The sequence below is a fragment of the Phyllostomus hastatus genome, unplaced genomic scaffold, assembly GCF_019186645.2.
Source record: "Phyllostomus hastatus isolate PE091 unplaced genomic scaffold, TTU_PhHast_1.1 phas_scaffold_21, whole genome shotgun sequence".
Taxonomy (NCBI): domain Eukaryota; kingdom Metazoa; phylum Chordata; class Mammalia; order Chiroptera; family Phyllostomidae; genus Phyllostomus; species Phyllostomus hastatus.
In genome coordinates, this window is record NW_025334017.1 from 9285277 (window position 1) to 9302023 (window position 16747).

Consider the following 16747-nt stretch of genomic DNA (forward strand, 5'->3'; position numbering starts at 1 on the left):
CACACACAGTTAGTCACTGACCAGGCTGATTTGAACCCAGGTCTTCGCTGACCTCAAAGTCAAGACATTGTACTGCTTCCTAGTGGAACAATGGCCTTTGACCAACTTCTGTACTGTTGCTCAGTACCAAATGGGCTAACACTATTTTTGAAGTGTTTTAAAAATAGAAAGAATATTGATATCCAGCTCCCTGTATAGGATATACTACAGAGCTTAAAAGATGATTTACTTTTTCCTTAGATTTTCAGTCATTTATCATTGCCAATGGAGGGTTGATCAATAAGCTGTCTACATCATGCCTTACAGTTAGTTTTTGTGGGAAATAGCACATAATTTTTTTACAGTTCTAAAAGACTGTGTTACCACTGGTGATCGCAGCAGCAAATATAATATATCATATGGAGATCACTGGACATGGCTTTAAAAAATGAGCATAGGACAGTAGATATTCAATAAACACAGGATGAAGGAAGGAACAGAAGCTTGAAATAGCAGTGTTACTGAAATAACGTTAACAATACCACCTACTCTCTGCCAGCAGTGTTTGAGTCACTTTTCAGACTTGAGTCCTTTAACCTCCTATGAGAGGGAGGCATTGCTATTTTATAAGGAGAAAACTGAGGCTTAGAGATGTCAAGTACCCTGAGTACCCTGTCCGAGGATGCACTGCACACCAGTGGAAAAGCCAGATTCATGGTTCAGGGTTGACTTCCCTCTAGACGCTTGCTTCTTCCACTGTGTAACCCTATCTCCCTGCTTAGAAATCTGTCTGGAATGAATTAAGGAAGAATTTTAATTTATTTATGTAAAGCACTGTGAGGAAAAACAAAGATATACAAGACAAAAATAAATTATGGTGTCTCCCCTCCAAAAGCTCACCACCCAGTAAGAAACCTCTAAAATATTTATTCAGCCTTTCCCATAGTTCAGTGGTCTAACCATACTTTAAAAATCTATTTCCCATATGCCAGTAAAGTGTACTTTCCTTTTTATGTACTTTCCATTCTAAGTTGAACAAGCCACCTGTTCAAAATAGTGATCAATATTTTAACTTAACCTTTCTAGCCATGTATCTATGTATAGATAGGTGTATCTATGTATAGATAGGTGTATCTATAAGTATTGCTATATATAAACATACATTAAACAAAATCTAAAACCTTTTAAAAATGTATTAATTACACAAATTGGGAAACTGAGCTACACAGCTGCTTTTGTTTTGATATAGTCAGATGAATACATTCAATGCTATTAACATATAAAGCATTTTCAGTATTTTCTTACTTTTCATTCAATTTTCTAGTCACTGAATCATATTTCACTCAGAAATATGCACAAGTTAATCTGATATATCCTATTTTTTAAAAAATTAACAAAATGCTAGAACATTCTCACACATGATTCCATCACAGACTAGATCCTTTTTTCAAAGTGATTAGGGAGAAAACAAAAATAATGGCTTCTATATCCCAATTATGCTACATATATAAGTAGTAATTTTGATTACTGAAGACAGATGGGAACTGAAAATAAGACCAAGGTGATTACTCATTGGACCTTGACCACCAAATGTCAGCCAACAGACACGGACCAGTACTCATCAGTGACTAGTCCTGGATTTGAACTGGTGACCTGAAAGTAACAGGCTTTTATTTCCCTTTCTTCAAACCAATCCCTAAATACATATAGTCCCCCTAGTCTGACATCGTCAGATTAGTAACAGAACATATAACAAAGCAACAGATGGCCTTTAGACTTCCAAATATGTAAAGTTGAAATGTTCGGTGTTTTCATTAGGGTCTTTCTTTGCCTTTCTAGTTTGACAATTTTGAAAAAAAATTCTGTAGCATTCTGTTTAGATGTTCTAAGTTGACTTTTGCACAACCAACCATCAAACATGTTTCAGACAGAGGAGAAATGAATCCTTTCTGGAGAGTCTTTGCTGAGTAATGCAATCCCCAGAGAGCCAGAGCAGCACTCAGAGACAGATGCTCAGTGAACTAACTGTCTCCTAACTGCAGGGGTGGCCTACCTCCTCTATAAATGTAAAGCTCCATGAAAACTAAAAATAAATGGGAACATAGGGAAGTAATGTAATGTGCTCACCATTTTGGGCTTCAGAAATGCACGGCAAGATTTCCCCTTGGGATCACTTGGTTTTGTAGTTTGTTTCTCTCTATGTCCTACGTCATTACCTTCTTGCAGACACCTGAACTATTCATGTTTCCTTAACTGGAGCTCTGCTCTTAAAAGCAACCCCCCAAATCCTTCATTGCCAAGAAGGTCATTACATAGTAGATAGAAATCTTAAGAGGAAAAATCCTATATCAACTGGTGGTATAATCCCCAAGGGGAAACAGACTTTAGTTGAACAATCAGAAACCTGGCCTGCTTTATGGTGTTTACACTGCTGCTTGCTAATGGATCACCATAAAGGAAGCAAAAGGGCTCTTACACCATTGAGTAGGCTATCATGGGAGTCTTCTGAGTGTGCCTTTTTTATTTGCTGCAGTCAGGTTAATGAGCTCACCAGCCCACTTGATGTTGAGGACTTTGTAACAAAGCAATCTCTCATTAAATGCTGCCTGGCACCACTCTCTTGAAGCAAAGGGACATTCAGATTATTGAATGCCTTTGTACTCCTCATTCCTACCAGGCTGTGGAGTCCAGCAGTGGCATCAGTCCCACACACTTCCTGGCAGGCATCCAGTCATCTGCCTGCCCTCTTCAAACGGCATGGGCATTTGCCAATCTAAGCAGCACTGGTAGGCAAACAAGCATGGCACACGACTCCTTTGGCTGAGAGCCAAATATGCAGCTGAACAATCTAATTTGTTTCCACTCTAGAGGGAAACATTCTTCCCCATTCTTTCCTATTCAGTTGAATTTACATGTAAAAGTTTTGTTATGGTACAAAGGAATGTGCATTTATCTACATTTCCCCTCTGCTTTTACACCTTTTTAGTCTCAACAGTGCAGGTCATGATTTTGTCTGTGGCTTTATTTTAAGTACCTCCTGGCTGACAGTTTCTTCAATGAAATGACCCCAGAGTGTTATCAGCTAGCTAGCAGGTGTGTCTCTATTCAGAAGCTTGCAGACACAAGTGCATCTTGGGTAAAGAGCAATCTATGCACAATCCAGCTTTTTGCAACAGTACTCATGAGATTTAATGGTTCACTGCCATATAAAACATGAAAAAGTTTTTTTTAATTTGATTTTTAGAATGTTAATAATGCCCTAAGATACTGACCTAAATTGGATCACACAATTATTTTTAAAATGCATTTTATTATAATTGTATAAACAGTTAACTTTTGCTATTAATAAGTGGTCTTTCCAAGCTATAACATGCTCACTTGAAAATTTTTGGAGGCCACAGAGAACCAATGCTCATAAAGTAAGTGTAATCTTGGCCCTGGTATTATATTTAGACATGGGTAAACATGTAGTGGTATTTTTAGATAAACAGTCATCGTAATAGTTACACATTCTAATTCTATTCAATTTTTAAATAAAATCTCCACACAACTTTTCTCACTATTCTAGGATGACTCTTGGAAAAACTATTTTAAATTATAATAACCTGAAAAAGCCAGAACATTTTGCAGATTTTCACATATGTAGAAAGAAGCTTATGTATCAAATCAAGTAAAAATAGTCCACCTATATTCTTAAATTTGTTCGAGAACATAAATAAGACAAATGCAAATTCAAAGCTGCTTTTGAAAAAACTGAAAAATAATTCAAGTTTAAAACCAGAGTAAAATCAAATAAAAATGTATAGTTTGAATACAGCACATAGCTCTAATAAAGAAATCTTAAAACTAGCACATTCTTCTCTCATGATTTCAAATACTGCAGTGGGAGGGAAGATAGTGATATGACAATACTAATTGACTTTTTTTCACACTTGCATGCTATATCATATTTCCATTTACCTCATAAGATATGCAGCTTAAGAAATAGTAGTGTGGAGTATAAATTTACAACCTTGCCCTATAAGTAAATCATTTATGCAGTTTATTACATAGTTTGCTTGTACATGTTCGTAGTTTGCTTAAATAATATCATTTTAAATACTTTTAAAAGTATTAGCTGTGTTCAGGTAACTGTTTCAAATCTACTGGTTATTAAATTTTTTTATATTTCATTTTATAATGATCTTTCAAAAAACATTGTCACTTTAGGCCTCTATATATGGATGAATTTTGTGTCTGGTTCTAGGTATTATCTGCTTATGTAATAAAGCAAATCTTAGTAAAAACAAATCTAGCTCTCATTTCAGTTATTAATTTTAGTACCATTTGTTATACAGTCTTTATAAATTGTCAATTAAAGAAAAATATAGAGCAGGAAAAAACATACTAATTGTCTAGGATATCTATATTTATTATTGTAAGAAAAAATAGATTTGGATGAAATTTATATTTTCTACTATAATTTTTCTTAAAGAAGGTGATAAAGGTTTTTAAAAACACAAACTGCTGCCAGCAAAACAAAACAAAAAACTAAAACTAGTAAAATGAGCTGGTGCATAGATTGAGCTTTTCTTACTAGTTGTGTGTTCTTCATTGTTCTTAAGGTTGCTTCAAACTGATAGAAGTTTATTCTATTTTTTAGGTATCAATATATATTCATTCTTAGCTCACTTTGGGTATTTAAAGTCTTGCAAACAAAGTGTCCAGTTGATCCTCTAACTAGATAGAATGAACTAACCACATATTTTGGTACTCTGCACACAGGCTGCCTACAAAATTTCTAAGAAGTCTACATTGCCGATTTGAGGTAGTAAAATTCTTTATTATTCTGATCCAAATAACTTGCTATTGTCTTTACCAGTACAAAATCTATGAAAAACTGAGAAATGGGTTAAACACAAAACATTACAATTTTAGCATTAGTCTAGTATAAACAGCTTGCAGTTTCAGAGTATTTGTAGAGAAACTCATTTGAAAATATAACTATCTTTGAGAAGATTGTACAGTAAAACGTTAGAACAATTGATTAATTGAGATACGATTTTAAAAAATGCACTTAAATTCTTTCTTTATTCTTTTCAAATATTCATCTCTTCGCTATTGCCCCAGCAGATTTTTAAAAACTTACAATATTATATATAATTTGAGATAGTCATCTTGTCTGATATATCATTTGTTTACTAAATTTTTATTCCTAAAATAATAAATTAAATAAGAAATCTATAGAAATGTGAGTATGTACGATCAGATGTTAGGACACAGCCTATCTCATTAGATGTTGACCAATGCCTACTCAATTTTTAAAAAGGGTCACCTTTTAAAATAATCAAGATATAATAATGGCATATATAAGCATATTTTATATGAATGCCAAGAAGATTCTGCTATTAAAATAAGAAATTACAATGCAAAACATAAATAATAACAAGATTTTATAAACCAGAATCATAACCCATCTTAACCAATGCAGATAAGCAGATTGGCTGGCTAAATGCTCTGCAAGTAGTCTTCAATTTTTTATCTAGCTATTTATAGAAAGCTGCAGAAACAGCTGAGCTGACTGAAGTGATGTCACATTTGCTGATGGAATGGTTTGTTCCAGAGCACGCTCAGAGGCTGCATGAGTCTACTTATGGCTTGGTACGCAACCCTAACCATAGCGAAGGTGTAAACATGGGCATTTTTCAGCCCCACCAATCAATATTGCATTGATGACTTTCTCCTGACCTTTAACCTCTCAAGGAATACCAATAGCACCATACTGAATCTTCCTATCTTCAAGGGCTGTCTAGCATAAGCTACCAATTTTACAATCGATCAGAAGTCATCTCTCTGAATAAGGCTTGAGATTTCAGGCAACAGCAAGCAATTTTTGAAAGGTCAGGGCTGGGTTTTTATTTGCTTGACCTGTGCTTTCAACTTGTATCATAGTTCTTTATAACCACTAAAAGTAGTAAGAAAATTTCAGATTTTTCCCCATGTATTTTTAGTAAGCCTTTGGGCATTTTCACTGTCCCTAAAAGAATATGGTTGCATGGCAACCTTCACAGTTGCTATGGAGACTCCATGTGTAAGCAGCTGCTGCAATCAGCATTAACTCCAGGCTTGCAGGTTTGTCATTCCAATACATAGGGAGGAGGAAACAAATAGGACAGCACATTGCCGTAAAGGGGAAGTCACCTAGATAATGTCACTCACAAACATATGTTCCACAATTATTCTTTCCACTGTTTTATTGCTGCAATTATAGCTAAACTAAGATTACAAAATTATATGGTTTTAATTTGCCTCTATTGACTATGTTTCACTTCCATTAAAACTAAGTCTGAACCCATTTATGTAGAAAACTGTGGGCTTTCTAGAAAATTTTTTTTTTTGCTTTCTCATTTAATGTCAACAGGAAAAAAGAAAATGAATGCCCATAGAAACCTTTGTATGAAACAAGCAACTTAGCCAAAATATAAGTTAGCCTAACAGGAAAGGCATGGTCCCCATCCCAGAGTTCCATATGTATTTTTAATATTTTCAGTTGTGCGGGAATAGACTACAAAGGTGCCTCAGATGACACTGATCCAGGTCTTGAAAAGGTAAGCAGAAATGCCAGTTAAGCCATCTTAAGCCTCTCTCCTTAACCCATCCCATCAAGCTTAAGTATTGCAGCAGGTGACCCAGTATCTAAGTCCTTAAAAAGGAAAGCAAACTGAAGAACAGAGATGGTGGGAAAATCATCACTGATACTTCTTTGAAACTAATTTTTAATCTAACCCTTGTGAGCCTGGGTATTACAATACTCTTTGATACCACGATATCTGATCATTTTTTTCCATAAAAGACAGGATTTCTTAATGCACAGACTCACTAGTATAAACATGGAAATCATTTACAATATAGCATTTATTTCACATATTTGTGCAAATAAAGGTTTAATATTTCAAAAAATAATAATCATTTACTATTTTTATTGTAGTATTTTAATGTCTTATTTGGAGATAAAATACTTCTTCATAGAATGCTAAGAACCATCTCTAATAATCAGTATTTTACTTAAGGGCAATGCAACCCTTTGCCTTCTCATTTATATGATGTAATACTCACTGGCAGACGAGCAAATGAGTCAGGTTTATTGTATTTAATTACACTCAAATGACAGCACAGTATTTTTGCTTTACCATATAGAATGACTACCTTTTTATTGTTTTTAATCTCTTAAAAATAATCATGAATCCACAAAATACAAAACTTACCAAATGCATGACTGCTCTTATATATAAACTTCTAAAATGGAGCCATTAAAATGAAGGGCTTCATTTCAAGTTTAAGGTAGACATAGGTGTTTAAGACAGTTAATCAGTGTTAGAGATAGTTGGTTTTAATATATATATAGAAAATAATCATTGTTTTTATTATGTATCACTTAGAAGTTTATATCCAGACATGACAGGGAAGATATTTCTTGAATGAAATGGTAGTATATAAAATCTCTGTGTGTGTATCTGTATCTATATCTATATCTATCTATATATATATAATATACACACATAAAATATTAGTGGCATTATCTTTATACTAGGAGAATACTACATGATAGTAAAACATAATTGTCCATTCTTAAAAGCTTTACTTAGACACATTTAAAAGGTGAAATTTAACAATAGTTAAAAGGTAGCACTTTAATATGTTCGTGATTAAAATATAACACACAAAAAATTCAGAAACTTATAATTACCATTTTAATGTATCTTTAAGTGGATATCTAATTGCAGAATTCATATAACCTTTTTCAAAAGAACCAAATGTTGACTTATCGAATGTTAGGAAAATTTTGGTAACCGGATGTTTTCATTTTTTCTCTTAGCATATAGTAAAGCAAACATTTATTTTTAATGGGAGTACACAATGAAACTATGCATCCTCCCACAGACTTCATTCACTACTGTTTGGACAGAAGCTTATTTAGGTTTGGAAAAACAAGATACAGTCTACAAACCTTGAAAATGAAAACACTGCTGGACCCTTAAGCATAGCAGTGTTAGCAGGTGTGGCTGCAATACACAAATCCAGATAACATTAAGTGACCTATATTTAAAGCCTGTCCAAGAAAAGTGACATCAAGAAATTGAATTCTTTGCCCTTTACTTTAATAGTCCCTTGTCATGCAATCTTCAAATCAGGAAGTGTGATCACCGTGAAACAAATCCCCAACCTGATACACACAACAGGGACACCTTGTGCAGGTCTGTAGACTGGTACTTATGGCCTATTCATTACAGCCTGCACTTTCCTGGAATGTAGGGCAGAGAATTCACCCTCAAGTAAACACAAACTTACCAACCACGATTTATAACCAGGTCTTCTAGATACTAAGTAATATAAGTCATATCGGGTTGTTTTAAATACTGATCATTGCTAAAGACATTCTATATTAAAGATACAAGATTTCAATAATTTGTATAATAATGAAAATTTCAGTTTGCACAATGTAAAATAAATAAATTTGCCATTGCAAAACTAATTAAAGTATGATGATAAAAATAGAATTCATCCCAATTAATATAGTAAAGGATATACCTGTGATTGGAGATACAAAATACACTTTAAAATGGTTTTCTGATGAATGACAGAAAACCATTTTCTGTAAAAATGACATGAATCCACGAAGCAATTATTTGGATAATTTGAGTATGAATCCCCATGACTGAGAATACGATTTTATTTGGCTTGAATAATAGGAATTAGCTGTGTGTATTAAATATAGTATACCAGTTTCAACTAGATCATTTTTATAGCTCACTAAAATAAGACAGAAGTGTAATCTTTTTCTAACTTATTAGAGAATTTTCATAGCTATAGGAAATTTGCAATAGCATAATAAATCCATTTAATAAATCCACTTAATAAAACAATTGTTAACATATTCACCACATTTGCTTTTTCTCAGTCAAAAATTGTTGAATATTTGAAGTATCATGTTTCAATCTAAATTGTATAATTTTATGCTGAACTGATTTAACTAAAGCTACAGCATCATGACATTCTCCCCTACACACTTTAGCATGTGCTTCCAAAGAGCAAGGGCATTATGCTACCTAAACCACAATGCCACTATCATCCCCAGTTTAACATTGTTACAGTAGTATTATCTATCATAAAATCCTCATCTAAAATTTCTCCAGTTCTCTTAATAATGTCCTTTATAACTTATTTGGGTTGAAGGGGCCTAGAATCCAATCAAGAATTATGCACTGTGTGTTTTAGTTATGTTACTCTTTAGTCATCTTTAATCTAGAACCATTCCTCAATATTTGTCTTTCACTGACATTTTTGAAAAATCCATGTCAGTCCTTTAAATGTTTCACAATTTAAATTTCTTCTAATTGTTTTTTTAATTAAATCGAGGTAAAGTGTTTTTGGCAAAAGTACCACTAAGGTAATGTTATGTCTGGCCATAGAAGATTACCTCTTATAAAGGACTATACCCAGCCTTTATCCTGGGTGTGTTCATTTTTCTACTACTAATTTGAATGAATTGCTAGGAAAGCACAGTCATTTGCTTCTGTCACTGAAAGTATGAAAACCTACAACTCATTTAAAATAATTTGGTTTATTATAGCTTGGGTCTGGATCCCTCAGCCATCTTACTCATGTGACTTACAATGAAAATTTGGGGTGGTGAACACTTTGTGATTAAATTCCCTCCCCCCAAACCTCCACCTTCTGACAGCTGATAGAATGTCCAGATCAGAAATAAAGGAGTTTCATAGTACTCTGTGTTCTAAGACATAGCACAATGGATTCTTCTCCCAGCATTGTTACATGTATATTATATTTAATATACCAGCACTGCATCTTTGGACTACCCAGAACAAAAACAAAAAACAGAAAACATTTGCAAAAAATAATTCCAGAGACCATATCAAAAGACTAAATATAATTGTTCACATTTAAAAATTTTAAATAATTCTATAGTTTTAAAATAGTATTAAATAAACCAATATCAAACTATTTCATTGATTAGAAAAATTCAGGGAAAAATGTATTTGATAGAATTAAAGAAATTCCAAAAACTATCAACAACATACAATATCTATCTGTTTTCAATCCACCTAGCAATTTACATGTATGAATGGAGTTTCGTCATTTTTTTAGAACAAGAAATCTTGGGATCCTTGTTATTTCCTTCATCACTCCATTCAGTCACACAAAATCTAGTGCTTGGTTCTGATTTGCAAATAAAGAACTACATTTGAAACACGTGTGTCCAATAGGCCACTTATATTAAAGATAGGGGTCTTACAGCCTGTTCAAAGCCTCTCTATGAAAAGCTTGTCAACCTATCAAGTTTGGAAATACCCCAAATGTGATCTAATTCATTTGCTTCTTAAACATTTTAGAATTTGTTTTGTTAGAATTTGTGAGCTGGAATCCTTTATGTCAGGATCCTTTGCAAACTTTAAATCTTTTTACAAATGCTAGGATAGGAAGGCCAAGTGGATTCCTACAGACAAGGATAAAAACACACTTACTAGTGGCACGACATTTGGCAAGTCACTTAACCTCTCTGAGCCTCAATTTCCCTTATAAAATGAGGATAAGAATAGCTATCATTTAGGAGTAAATGTGTGAAAAGTACATGGCATGGAGTAGTGTTAAGTGGTAACTATTTGTAATCTTTTAAAAATCATGATCATAGTTGTAATTTCATATACTATGCTACTAATAATAGACTTGCTAGGTATGTAACATATATCTAGTGTAACCTTTCTTAGATAAAGGTCTACCTCCTTGGAAATCTATGACTAATTTAGGTACATATATGTGTGTCACAATTGTGCATATATGTATATACACAATTACACATGTGTCAATGGGAAAATTTGGTGTAACAAAAGTTTTTCAATAAAATAGGGATGTGATTGACCTCAGGGGAAAAGAAATAGCCTTCTGCTTTGTTTTCCAGAATCCCAGCATACCTGGGTTTGACAACCCATAAAAAAATAGACAATGAAGCCCTGGCTGGCATAGCTCAGTCGACTGAGCGTGGGCTGTGAACCAAAGCATCGCAGGTTCGATTCCCAGTTAGGGCACATGCCTGGGTTGCAGGCCACGGCCCCCAGCAACAGCACATTGATGTTTCTCTCTCTTTCTCCCTCCCTTCCCTCTCTAAAATTATATAAATAAAATCTTTTAAAAAAATAGACGATGAATGTTGGAAAATGTAGTATATCCCTACAGTGAAAAATTTTGCCCAAGAACACATATATTATTTGTGCTGTTAACATGCTCATCAAACCAAATGGGAATGATCTAGAATGCAGCAAAGCCTGCCATTAGTTCTGTATAAGTAATACATAGCAATAATCCATACTGTTTAAGAAGAGCTTTCTTGTACTGTTAATTTTTTTCTTCTTATCGCTGTGTCTTCTTATTTTTGTATCATTTGGAATAGTCAGGCAGTGATGTTTTTGCCTTCCAATTTGGTTGAATATCCTTCTTTTAAATAGACACCATAAGATTTTCCTCTAAAGGGAAAAAAATGTTTCAAATGCTCACTTTCCTAGTGGACCTATGTTTAATACATAAAAAGTAAGTTATATATAAGTTACCTAGTGCAACCTATATAATAAGCACATGTTTTCTAAAATTAAAAAAAATTAAAAAATTCATAACAATTAAGAAAAAAAGAAACTGAAATTATTTGTAGGCATTTGTGTGCATTCTCATAATTTCTATATAGTTAACTGAAGTACTAGTGTATAATAAAATAAAAAATACAGTATTCTTACATAAAGCATTCAAAAATTCTTATTTAATAAATGTTAATAAAAGCTAAACCACTTATAAGACTCAGCTCTCTGAATATAAATGTATGACTCTCACTGGTTTAGTTTATATTTGGAAAGAAAATTGCTCATCTGAGAGCCTTCTTTTATAATCTTTAATGTCAGACTTTCTAAAGTTACGACTAACAGTGCAATGTTATAAACTAAATAAATTTAGTATAGTGTTTAGCAATAGGAAAACATAAGCCAATTTATAATGGCATAAAATCTCCATATTTCAGGGGAAATATACAGTGTTTTATATTATATTTCTAAATCAAAATAAATATTTATTTATTTATAGTTGCAAAGAAGCAAGCATTTAAAAGCCGCAATTTTTTAAAACAAAATTGTAAACATCCTTCTACAATTGATATCACCTTTAAGGTCTAAGTTAAATGTATCAGGACTCACAGTGTGTGTTCTAACCCAATACTATTGCAGTGGACTCTGTGAATGATTATAAAAAATATGATTTATTATGGACAAGCCTACATTTATGGTTGTGAAACATGACAGTATTTGCATTTTATAATATATTATTTGTTTATTCTAATGTTCAACTTGCAGGCCCTATTCACATTCTATCTTCTTTCTTAATAAGACGGATAGGTTTGGACAGAGATAAGTCAAATGACTTAACAAATTTTTTAAGTAGAATAGCCTGAAGTAAGGACTTGGGAAAGTTTTTTCAAAAAAATACATTTTTTCTCTTCTACTTTCTTTTACAGCTAAATTTTTCCAGGATGGGGAGGCGAATGTTTACTTTATCACCTACCATAGCTATAAAAATTTACCAAATTCTCATAGCCTTTTCTAATAACATAGTTTCCCATTACTGTCATTTTGGCCTTTTGTGTTTTACAGAGGAAAATCTCTCTAGTCCTAAAGACTATAATGCCCACTCCCATTCATGTACAATTCCTTTATTATAGAGACTGGTACAAATTAAATCAGTGAACGGAGGTGTAATACTGACCCAAAACCATCAAAATTTTCATGGAAAGAGGATAATCACATTCCAGGCTACTTTTGTGGGCTTTCATGGGAAATTCCTTTCAACCAAAAATGATATAAAAATAATATTCACACAGCAAGGATAAAAACAGCAACTAAAGGTTTGAAAAGCCCACCAGGACAGAAAATTCAAACCACTTATGATAAATCAACTGCTATATATTTCTCTAGGTTTAGTACCAAAAAAAGATGGTATGAATTCATTTTTCTCTTCAGATTCTCTTTAATCCTACAGATGAAAACTGCCCTACTGTTTCCAAATGCTTTTTCATTCTAATGGTTAAAATAGCTACCAAAGAGATGGGATTTCACTGTGTGTCTCATACCAAATATATGCTACTGCAAAGTATAAAATATTGAATATATACATATCTTTTTTATCATCACTAATTATTACCTTGTATTGTTAAGCCTGAAATATTTTCATAATACCATTAGTTATATTATCAATATTCCCTCAATAGTAAAACCTCAAATACCAATACAGCATCCAAGAATTATAGTTTAAATAGATTTTATGCACATGACACTTTTAAAGCAATATAGTTCTCACAACGAATACCAAGAAATTGAATTTGTTTGGCAAACTATTAACCTAACTAATTTCAAATTCTTACTCCTTAAAAGCATGATATAGAGTATTCATACCCTTAGTAAAATGCAACAAAGAAAGAGTCTTTTTGACAGACTAATCAAATTGACTTATAATAATCCCTCTATTTGGGAGGATAAGAAAATTATGATAAAAGATTTTAAAACAAAGTACTGATATTAAATGCCATATTCTACTTGTATTAATTGCTCTAAACAGAAACTTGGAAAAAATGCAATTATATCATCCATCTAATATCCCATAACTGTCAAAGCATTACTCTATTTTGTAGCTCACATTTTTTCTTGAATATACTTGATTTTTAAATATTTGTTCAAAAATGTAACTAACAAAATTTATTCTCTTAATAGGCTTGTTTTATTTACTATTCTGTAAAAGAATGACTCATGCTGACACTTCAGAAAGAAGTTTATTTTGACAAACACAATACACATAGAAATCTTACAAAACATATTTTTCCTTAAGGCGCTGAAGGTGATATTTGTAAAGCTGGTTCTCTAACATGTTAATTTCTTCTTCTACTTAAACTCATGTAACCATTTTGTTTTGACTCTGACATTCACTTTGTTACTCACATGCACATTTATCATTTCTAAATTATGAAGATGTACTTTTGAAACTTTGCACAATCACCATGGAAATTAAAAGCTATAAATGGGAAAGTAGAATTCCTCCTTCATAATATTTTTAAATACTTTATGATAATCTAAATTGCCAACTCCTAATATTGACCACTTCTTACCTTTTAATTCTTAATTCAGTCAACTATGATAGACTTTAATCTATTTTTAAAAGTAAAATGATTACATCACTTTTTGATACCCCAAATCATAATTATTAATAGTCAGGTATTACTTTCTTTTCATAATTTACCTTATCAGCCAGCTGCAGCTGTTTTTCTAAATTGAAAGAAAATACTGATTATTAATTATGCCATTGTGCATCACTCACATACATGGGCTTTCGGACTATATTGCATCTGAATAGTTTAAAATAGGTAACAATTTTCAATATAATTTTAAATATATGTACTCTAAAAGTTAAAATCCGAAGAAGGCTGTGGAACGATAATATTTTAACCATTCTGTAAGCATAAAGCCAAATCTCCCTTCATAATTAGCCAATGTTTATACTAAGTTCTTTTTACTCCTACAGTACAGGAGGAAATTTGGAGAATTGAAATTATGAGATAAAACTTTCAAGTTAAGTTTTAAAAAAAATGTAGACATATTGAACCATGTCACTTACTGCCCGTGAACATTAGGTATCTTTCTCTCCTGGTGTGTCAGCAAAGCCACACACATTCCCTCCTGCTACAAATCTGTAAAACTGAAAAGAAGTAAAGAACATGAATAGAAAATCTTTTTATAGAATAAAAAAGCATGGGGTGTTATTAAGGAGAACTATAAACGCTGTGCTATTCATAGTAATTATAGGATCAGCTCAGGTTAATGTGGAGACCTAGGTCAATAAAGTGCTGTAGGTTCACTGCTTTAATCTCTCTCAGTCTATGGTCTGCAGTGCCGACTGCTCTGCTTGACTCACCAGATCACTGAAGGTAACGTGGATGTCATGGGAATTTTTTGGCAGAATGGAGATTTATATATTCAGTCAGTCTTAAGTTTCAGAAGATGAAAAAAAAACCTAATTCTCAGAATAATTTGGCAAGTTTTTCTCTCTCAACTCAAATAATAAAGGGCAAGTTTCATTTCCAGGTAATGCTATTGTTAGCCTTCTTTCCACAATAAAATCTGTTTCCTTATTAAATTTTTCTCACGCTCATCATTCACAGAAGATATTACACATTCTTGATAAACATATAAATGAGAACTAAAATAGATTAGAATTTGGCCTTATGCACCTTGAGAAAATCCCTTTCGTTCTCCTATAATTTGCTCTAAAATTTCTGTGAAGGAAGAATAACTGAGTGTTTGAGACTTGATATCTTGTACCCAGAGATAATTTTTAAGTGTTTTTTCAGATTGTATTTCCCCCTTATATTGTGAAATTTTCCACCAGTAAAATATTCACTGTCCTTTGTTGTAATTGGTGTATTTAATATTGCAATTTGTTTGGGGTTATGATTGTTCTTTTGCTTTTTCATTTTTTAAGGTTTATTCTTGGGAAAAAAATTAAAGACTCTGCTAAATATTCAATTCTTTAAACACCTGTCTCATTGTATAGTGACTCATGTAGTGTATATTAAAAATGGGAGACACTAAAGTTTTGAAAATGTAATTACTCTTTTGAGTTTAATGCCTATGAATGAAATATACATTATATTCATCACCCACCCCAGGTAAATAGTACTTTAGTGATTTTTATTTTCTTCAGGAACTTGGTAACTGCTTTTGCCACTGTTTGCTTTTTAATTATCAGTCATTATAAAATAGCTCGTATCCAAAGCCTTCACACTAGACCCTGGAAGTAGCTCATTGGAAGAGACCCTCAATTTTGCATATTTCACACTTCTCTCTTTCCCTTCAGATAAGTACTGATGAACAAAACAGAGAAAGAATCACAATGAATGAGAAAATGTCAAAATATCCCAAGAGGTTACTAAGGTATTATTGCTAGAATGCCTACTCTGAGCCCTGGTCATCTGTATTTTCACTTTTTAATCAGTTAGCTTTTCTAAGATTGTTAGGTAATTATATCTAATGTGTGTCTATAAGTGCTTATTACATCAATATTAAAGTAGATTTGACACTTGTCCTCTTCTCCCCATTAGTATGCAAGCACCTTGAAGGTAGGAACTGTGTCTCCTATTTTCCTTCAAAGCTATTGTGGACTTAATTAATTTAAGTCATGATTATTATTCACTATGGATTTCCCCAAAATTTAAACAAGTGAATATTTTAATTTACTTTAAATATTTATCACTCAAAATGAATAATTTATCTCATGAGCACAAAATAGTATACTGAAAGCATAATTTTTTTTCTTTTAAAGTTAAGTTTAAGAAACTGTTCAGTGGAACTGCCCATTTGATATAACAAAGAAAAATGTATTTTAAATCAGAGGTCACTCCATAAAGTTTTTTAGAAATGGTTAAAAAAAAAACAAACCTACCAAATATGTTACTACTTGAATGATGTGAATGAACTGTGGTAAACGCCAGCATGCAATATGGCAAAAACGAATCAATCAGTTCAGCTTAGTTCAGCCTCTGCAACTGGCCATCTGGCACGAAATCAACCGAATGTATCCCTGCATATTCATCTTCATTTCCACAAATACTCAAGAGAATGTCATTCTAGGGCAAAATAAAATTAAATCACCATAATTTTTAAGACATCTTTCCTTTCATACCCTCTTG